Consider the following 9,593-nt stretch of genomic DNA (forward strand, 5'->3'; position numbering starts at 1 on the left):
ATCATGTGTACAAACTTGACAAAGCACTTTATGGGCTCAAGCAAGCTCCAAGAGCATGGTATGAAAAATTATCAAAGTTTTTGCTTGATCATGACTACAAGAGAGGTAAAATTGACAATACTTTGTTCTTGAAAGAAAAAGGTAAAGATCTCTTGGTAGTTCAGATATATGTTGATGATATAATCTTTGGAGCAACTACTGATAAGTTAAGTAAAGAATTTGCTAAACTAATAGGGAGTGAATTTGAAATGAGCATGATGGGTGAGCTTAATTTATTTTTAAGCTTACAAATTAAACAAAATTCAAATGGAACTATGATCCATCAGCAGAAGTGTGTAAAAGAGTTTCTTAAAAGGTTTAAAATGGAAGATTTCAAAAAAAATTGACACTCATATTGCAACAGCTACAAAGTTGGATATAGATGAACTCGGTTCATCTATTGATCAGAAGTTGTATAGGGAATGATTGGCTCATTGTTGTATCTCACTGCTAGTAGACCTGACATTGTTTTCAGTGTAGACCTTTGTGCAAGATTTCATGCAAATCCAAAGGAGTCTCACTTGACTACTGTCAAGAGAATTTTGAGATATCTAAAAGGCACCACTGATCTTTGTCTATGGTATCCAAAAGGTAGTAATTTCAATCTAGTGGGATATGTTGATGTTGATTATGTAGGTTTTCTTGTGGATAGAAAGATCACCTCAGGTATGGCACACTTTATTGGCTCATGTCTTGTGTCTTGGGCTACTAAAAAATAAAATTCAGTGGCCTTATCTATTGCTGAAGCTAAGTATATTGTTGCTGCTTCATGTTGTGCTCAATTATTATAGATCAAACAATAATTAATGGACTTTGGAATTGATGTTGGTTGTATCCCCATTTTTTGTGATAACACTAGTGCTATTAGTATGACCAAAAACTCGGTTCATCACAAGATAACTAAGCACATAGATGTTAGGCATCACTTTTTGAGGGATAACAATGAAAAGGGTTTGATAACTATGAAATTTTGTGCTACTGACAAGCAAATAGCTGACATATTCACAAAAGCTCTAAGTAGAGATCACTTTGAAAGGAACAAGTTAGAATTAGGGATGATTAAGATCACCTAAAAGGACCAGTTCAAAAATTCACAATGAAAAAAAAAATTAAAAAAAATATTTGGTTAGAAAATCTGTAAATTTTGTATATAATTAGATTAGATTTTGCTCAGTCTCATACTTTCAATAGTATACTCTTGTACCATATGATAAAATGATTCATTAATCTCTAATGATATTTTTTCTATTTTGGAAAATTTAGACTTGTACAAGACAATTCTCAGTGAAGAACCTGGTTCATCAAGATTACTCGGTATATTTTCTCTACTCTACATAATTTGAAATAATAATATTTGGACCATGAGCAGAGTTCTACTTAATTCCAAACTCTTTTGGACTTATCTGTTACAAGTGAACCAGTTCCGTTCAAAAGACTCCTAACCGAATTGAAGTACCTAGATTCTAGGGATACACTCCAAAGTCTTTTCAAAACTGAAATTCAATTTGATTAGACTTCTAAAAGTCTGAAAAGTTGTCGTTACCCCATTAATTACTCCTCTTTAAATTGATCAGCATTATTGTTTTCTTCACTCCATATTTTTCAAGCCGTCAAATACTCTCCATCTTCTCTCATCTTCCAAACACAATCCAATTCTCTTCTCTCCCATACCCAAGCACAGAAATGGCTAACACTCCTGAAAATCCTTCATCCCCACCCAAGAAAATCACACCCACACCATCTATCACACCTTCAACCACACCTCTGTCTAAGAAAGGAAGAACTAAGATGCTTGCTCACTAGACTGTAGCAGGGAGCGCATTATCCAAGAAATTAGATAAACAGTTGAAGGATAGCCAGGTCCAAGAACTTCAAAAATCTGAAGACTCATTTAAATCTGCTACTGAGGGGGAAGAAACGGCTTCTTCTAAAACTGAACAGGTATCTTCTAGCCCTAAAGCTACTCCTGAGACAATTTCTGAAGTTGATACAAATTTGAAAAATAGGTTTGTGCTGGTAGGGTCTATAGCAAGTGTTGAAACTACAGAGTCTGGAGAAGTTGGTAGTAAAAATAAAAAGGGAAAAGAAAAAGAGAGCAAGGGAGTTAGGAGTATTGTGAGGGGAAAGGGTAAAAGAGTGGTTGATTCTTTACCCACTCCTGTTAGTTTAACCAAAGACACAGGTGCAATGGTTGTTTGGGGAGAGAAATCTGCTGAAGTAGAGGAGAGTGTAAAGAAAACAGGGGGAAGTGGGTCTGGCAAAGCTGCTGAAGGGCTGGTTCAACTTGGGAAAAATAGGGATGAACCTGTTTCATCTGAATAGGAAACCTTCGCAGACCTACTAAAAAGAGTGACTGAGAGTTATAATCCAAAGAAGAAAGGAAGTTCAAAGGCTAAAATCCCTGGCACTGCTAGGGCTAACAAGAAAAGGAAGGTTGCCCCTTTTGTTACTGTTGAAATTCCTCCCACAAGAGGAAGAGCCACAAGAAGTCAGCTAAAGCAGAATAAGGCAGAACTGCAGAAAGCCTTAGAAGAAAGTAGAAGAAAAGCAGTTGCTAAGGGAAAAAGAAGGTGGATGAGCCTGTTGAGGCTGTTGACATTGATGAGATGGACCTGGTCCTTCGAGATGAAGATGAGACTAAAGAAGTGGAGGTTCTGACTCCCAAAGCTAAGAAAGCCAAGACTTCCACTAAGAAGTTTGTTTCAGAGTCAAAGTCTGCTAAACCATCCACCTTGGCAAAAAGAACAAGGTCTGTTGTGAAGTCAAAACAAGCAAAAAATGTTGAAGAAAAGGAATGGAGTGGAGATGAAGAAGATGATTCTGACACTGAGAAAGACAAGATGGCCAAGTTTGGGAAGAGGACAATTTTGAAGGGCAGACTCCTCGGGGACTTGGAGGAGCAAGAATTGGTGTTGCTTTTGGATAAGTTGGAGTTGCAAGGCTAGAAGGACATGGTCCTTCAGATAGATGGCAAGTTGTCTAGGAATAAAATTGTTGAGTTTATGGAAAATGGTGAGGTGAAAGATGGAAGGGTTACCAGTATAGTGAAAGGAGTGCAAGTCTCCTTCGATGTGAAGGAGTTGGGAGAAATTCTAGGTATACCTGCTGAGGGGTAAAATGACTATACAAAGCTTAAGTGGCCAAGCCTAGAAAATCTTCATACTGCCCTTACCATTACCAGAAAATTCGGTGACAATGAGGAGGAAGTTGAGCCTAAGGTTGTGTGCAAAAGTGAGATGAAGCCACCCTACAAGGTGATGTTCGAATTTGTCAACAAATGTGTTCTGCCAAGGCAGGAAAGGAGGCACATTGCAAACTTCATGGTCTTGGTCCTTATGGAGTGTTTAGATAGTTGGAGGCAGATTAATTGGCCTGGATTTATAATCCAGCTTCTTGATAGGGTTCTAAATGGCACTAAGACTCATGTTATTCCCTATGGCTTCATTCTCACAGATGTGCTTGCACATTTCAAGGTACCTATGAAGAAGTGGGAGGTTGGTACAAGTAAGGATCATTTTAGGGCAAATACTCTGATTGCTTGTGACTATGAAGTCCATGCCACTCCTAAAGAACCTGGTTCATCCAAGAAGGTACCAGTGAATAGCAAGGTGCGAGCCTTGGTGCAAGAAAGTGAAGTTAAGGATGCTGAGATTGAGAGGCTGAAGAAGAGGTTGGCAGAGATGGAGACTGAGAGAGATGTTCTCAGAACTGAACTGGCAAGAGAAAAGGAGAAGAATGATGGCATTCTTCAGGATATACTGAAACTTCTCCAAGCCAAAAACTAAGCATCTAGTTCTTCCCAGCCTCCTAGCATAGTGTAGATCAACCAGTGACCTAGTTCGGGATTTTTTGTTTCTTTTGCTCATGTTTTCAGTGTTTTTATTTCTTCTTATGATTTGTGGTAGAATCTTATCAATCATCAATGAAATTTACTGTCTTTTGCTCTAACTGTTTGTTTATATTTCTTTGATGGTTAAAATTCATAGCTTGATCTATGATGATTAACCCATGATTGCATTTGAAGTAGCCCCAGTGGCCATGAGTAAGTTTTAAAATCTGGTTATCTTACTTATTTATGCAACTTTTCGATGATGCCAAAAGGGAAAAAAAAGTTGTGCTTTACACTTTGAACAGTGATGTTTATAACCTAATGTACCTGATCTTTGATGATAAGTGATTAAAAGGAAAAATGTTTCTAACATTGTATTGATGTTGAGCTAAGTTGAAATAGGGCCTAAGCTTATGAAAAGCACATGGTTTGTCATCATCAAAAAGGGGGAATTTATTGGCCCAAGTGAAGGTTAGTTTTGAATATTGACAAATGAAGCTCAGGCATGAACCAGGTCCATCCCTTATGTACATAGACACAAGCAGATTTGAGCATGTGGGATGCACGTGAAGGAGATAAGCTTAACTTAGTATAATTGATAACTCCTGATTGAAAAGGTTGCATAATTGATAAGGAGAAGGACTCATTACTGAAAGAGAACACTATCCAAGATAAGGGAGGAGTTAGAAGTTGAGATCAACTAGAACTCTTCCACCAAGGAAGAGTAGCATTAGAACTCTAGTTATTTCTTCATCTACTAACTCTATATATTGCAGGATGTTCTCATTCTACAGGGATGCACAAAACAAGAAGTTAAACGTGAATTGAGAGCAAAATAGCAAGGTATTTTGCAAGTAATTCGTGTGTGATTCAAGTGTGCTAACCTGAAGCTACATGAACCAGATAGAAGGACCAGTTCCAAGTGTCTGGTTTTTATTCTCGTTCAATTGTAGAAGGTGTTTTCATATTGTACCTTTCAGCTTTATCTAGAGGCAATTGTAATAGGTACACAGAGTATTCAAGTTAGAGTTAACTTGAAGTTGTCGCAGCAGTTAGAGGCTGGTTGCCACAACGGGGTTAGAATTAATCCTAGGTTTACAAAAGTATTTTGTAAATACAGTTTTTGGCTCAGTGATTTAGTGAAAAGTTTGGAAAAATCCTACTGAGAAGTAGGTCGTGTTTTTTTCACCTTTTGAGCCAGGTGTTTTTCACGTAAAATACTTGTGTTCTTTACTTTTCACATTTACTATTTCAGCAATAGTAGGTTAAGGAACACTTAGAAGAACCACGTCCTTCCACAATCAGTTTAAGCAAAAAAATAGACACCACACAAATCACTCTCGCCCCCCCCCCCTCCGTGTGGTATTGAAGTTAAAACATCAACACCAATCTTACAACTGGAATAACTGTCATTAATGTAAGGACTGCCTATTCATAACTTCAACTTGTTATTACTACCATTTTTTTAATGACTAATCTATATGCTTTTATGTCAATTTTAGCCTGGTAGTTTAGGTGAAAGAGTTGTATCATATGGGACTAAGGTTGTGAAGGATACTAGTGCAGTCAATATTGATCTTGGTTTTAAATCTCCTGGCCTTAAGTTTAAAGGCAAAAATACTATAACAACTTCCCAGCTATAACAACTAAGTGCAAACAGGAGAAACCAAATTGGATCTTCATCAACTACCTATTCAGTTGCAAGTCCAGCCCCTCCAGCACCATAGTTGTGTTAGGATTGTGCTATTTTGAGTTTGAGTTTATGTATTTTGCTAAGTATCCAGACTTGAATTGATTATTGTGTCTTTTTTGGGTCACTAGTTGGCACTACTTTAAGTTGTAAACACTTTAGTTATTTGAAATTGTGACTGGTGTTGTAAACACTTTAGTTGTGAATGTAATTTAAATGATATTGGTAGCCTCAATTTAAAGCATTCATATATGTTCTTTTATGGAGCATTCAGTTTAAAGCATTCAATTTAAAGCATTCAGTCGGTAGCATCAGCAACCTTTTGCATCAGTTATGAATGCAATTGCAGTATTTTTTTTTTGCATAAGTTGGACTGTATATGCTTGGTAAATCTGGAGGATGGTAGGCTGCGATGGTTGTTTGTTAAGACTTATCGGTTGAGTTCATGTTACAACTTCAATATTTTAGTACTTTGAATTCCACATTTGAACCAATACATAAAAGGCAATTGCAGAAAAATTCTTCATTTCATTGAAATAAGGCCACATGCCACAATTACATTCAAGAAAACTAGATACACCCAAAATATATCAACAACCATTACAAACACAAAGTACAATAGCTAAAACACAAAATACAACAGCTACTCCAACCACCAGCAAAATCACAACAACTTCAACGATCGTCGACACAGTAAAAAACTCAAACCCAAATAATTAGCATTATTACTATAATAAAAGCCAATTTCTTCCTCTATGTTCTTGCTCGAGTCCTTTCTTCTTCGAAAGTTTTGACCCTTTTCAATAAACCCCAAATAACCCTATCCGCTTGGCTAGGAAACTCATCGTCAACCCACCTAAAATAATTACATCCACTTGTGTCCTTCAAAAAAATATATGATTCAAACTAAAATCGAGGATAACATAGTAAAAATAATTAATTGTAGTTAATTATCACTTACATTTTTAAATTTGCATCCATAGAACCTCCTTCCAGGATTAGATGGAGACCATGAAGTTTTCAATTGACATTCATGACCACATCAGCATGAATCGACTCTTGGTGTGAGAGACATAATTGAGAGCTTAAGCCAAAATTTGAACACAAACGACGAGACTACTTTCAATTTGGGAAGACGAATAAAAATTTTAAACCAGAAAATCAAGAAAAGGGTGAAGAAATAGGTTGGATTTAAGGGAAGGGTGAAGAACGAGACTGGTAAAAAGGGATGAGGGTTTAATTATATAATAGGAAAATGGCATATTTTACCGTTTGTATTGTACCATTAAAATAGTTTTTGTTAGCATATTTTTAATGTTCACGCGCTCAAAAGTAGTGATGTTCACGTTATTTGCCATGCCAGTCGGAGTGTTAAAATGATGCAGTAAATATATAGTAAAAGTGCTCCGATGAAAAATGGTTTAGTTGAGGTGTTCAAGTGGAATTTCTGTAATAGTTAAAGTATTTGTGTATGTATTCTGCCTAAATTTTTACTTTGTTGGTAAGCGCCCACTTTGTAAATTTTTTTCTCGTTTCTCCTCTTTTTCCCTTTCTCCTATACATAATCATAAAAGTTGATAACATTAATTGTAAGAATTATTTAATTGAATTACCTTGTATCTCTCGTTAAGCATGAAAAGACATTCTAAAAAGTTTTGTAAATTATTTATAGGGAAAAGGTAAATTTGAAAAGAATAATTAATGCCTTTTGTTTGTTAAAATAATATTTGTTTCGGATAAAACGGCAACAAGGACACCTAAAGTCCGTTTGGTCAAACTGTCAAAAATTATTTATTTTAAAAATTACTTTTGTTCAAAAGTATTTTTTGAAAAAGTACTTTTGCAAAATAACAGTTTGTGTTTGGCCAATTCGTTTGAGTGGTGCTTTTTGTAAGCTCATTGTGCTTGACCAATCTCTTCAAAAAGCACTTTTAAGTATCAAACTACAAAAAAAGATAATAAATATTCAATTTATGATTAGTATTATTTAGAAAGAAAAAAATTTAAATATTTATTATAAAAGAATTCAATTAAATATAAAACGTAAAGTAAAAATATAAATTAAAATTTCAATCAATGTTAGTTATTCCAAAGCAATAACATTGAGTGTTTGGTATTACCTATTATGTACATGATAATTTAAATATGTCAAAATACATCATTCAATATAAATTTAAAATCTACTTTTAGGAATAGAAGAAAGAGAATAAAAATATGATTAAAATAAAAAAAAAGAAGAAATGTACATTAGAAATAAAAAGAAAAAGGAAAAGAAAAAGACAAATGTTAAATTAATGAGAGATAATTTAGAAAATATAAATTTATCATAAGGTTCTTTTTGTCTTGAATAAATTAATTTTCTACTTCTGCTTCTTGGAAGAAGCTAGAATTTGTAGTTTCTCTTCAAAAGCAGAAAAACTGCTTCTGTTGCTGCTCAAAAATACTTTTTTACTTTTGTCAAACACCTTAAATATTCAGAAAAGTACTTTTTTGACCAAAAAAAGTACTTTTGGTCTCCTAAAAGCTTGGCCAAATAGGCTCTTAAAATGGAACAGAACTATTATTTGAAAGTAAACACTTTTTATTTTAAAAAATATATTTTTACTGATTTTAAATTATAAAATTCAGTAACTTATAATAGTAGTTTTATTTATATAATTTCAAAGTATGAAAATTTAATTTTAAAAGAATTACAGCTTGTTTGGATGGTTGTTGTATCGTATTGTTACTTTAAATATGGTGTTTGTTTTGGTTGTTACTTAAATTTATTGTATCGTATCGTTAAATCTGTTGTTACGAAATGTGCCACTTTATGCAACAACCGATTTGGTGTGGTTGCGTCGTTATCTTATCTTTTTTTTCTCATCTCACCCTTCATTATTATTAAATAATTTTATTTTATCATTTACCCTACCTTTTTATATAATAAATTTATCCCATATCATAATTTTTCTTTATAATATTAAGTTCATTCTTCATATTGTTGTTGCGTGATATCATGAAATAACAGCAAACGATACAATGTATCCAAACATTGTGTCCATCAAATGATACAATACAATACAATACGATACGATACGATACGATACGATACGATACATTATAAAACGATCTGTAACAACCATCCAAACAAGCTGTTAGACAACTGATATTCAAATTAAGACAAAATTAATTAGTTTGACGTTCATACTCTTAACCTAGGGTATAGTATATTTTTAAAAAGATTATATCTTGGTTTGGTCGAAATTTGGAAAACCCTTATCAACTTCCTTTTCTAATAGAGCTACTATGTCTCTACTCTACCGATATGTTTTTCTTAATTAACTATTGGATCATAAAGAATTTTCAATTGAATGTGGGATCAGTGTACAAGTGATAGATTTACGCAATAAATGTCTCTGGTTCACTCTTAAGGCCAAGGTTCCCAAGATCTCGTGTTGGACAGTCTTAAGTTGTTTGATCAAAAGGAGCCACAATGATCGGATAATTTCATGGGATGCTCGTATTGATAGAGGGCTTTTCCATCTGTAATCGATTTTGGGGTCACAATTGAACATATACCCATTTTGCAAAAAAGTTTACAAGCGTACTTACTTTACGATCAACTTCAGATTTATCGGGTCTGAAGTTACAAAAAATTAGTCTGAGGTGAAAAAATTGCACCTCAAATGCACTTAAGGCCAAATAGGTCTGAAGTGCAACCAATGGTTTCATGCACTTAAGGCTAATAAGTCTGAAGTGAAAAATTGCACTTCAGATGCACTTAAGACCAATAGTCTGAAGTGAAAAATTGCACTTCAGATGCACTTAAGGCCAAAAGGTCTGAAGTGCAACAAACGTTTTGCTACACTTAAGGCCAATAAGTTTGAAGTGAAAAATTACACTTCAAATGCACTTAAGGCCAAAAGGTGTGAACTGCAACAAACATTTTGCTACGCTTAATGCCAATAAGTCTGAAGTGAAAAATTGCACTTCAGATGCACTTAAGGCCAAAAGATCTGAAAGTACAACCAACGTTTTTATGCACTTAAGGCC

Source organism: Nicotiana tomentosiformis, chromosome 6 (assembly GCF_000390325.3).
Source record: "Nicotiana tomentosiformis chromosome 6, ASM39032v3, whole genome shotgun sequence".
NCBI lineage: Eukaryota > Viridiplantae > Streptophyta > Magnoliopsida > Solanales > Solanaceae > Nicotiana > Nicotiana tomentosiformis.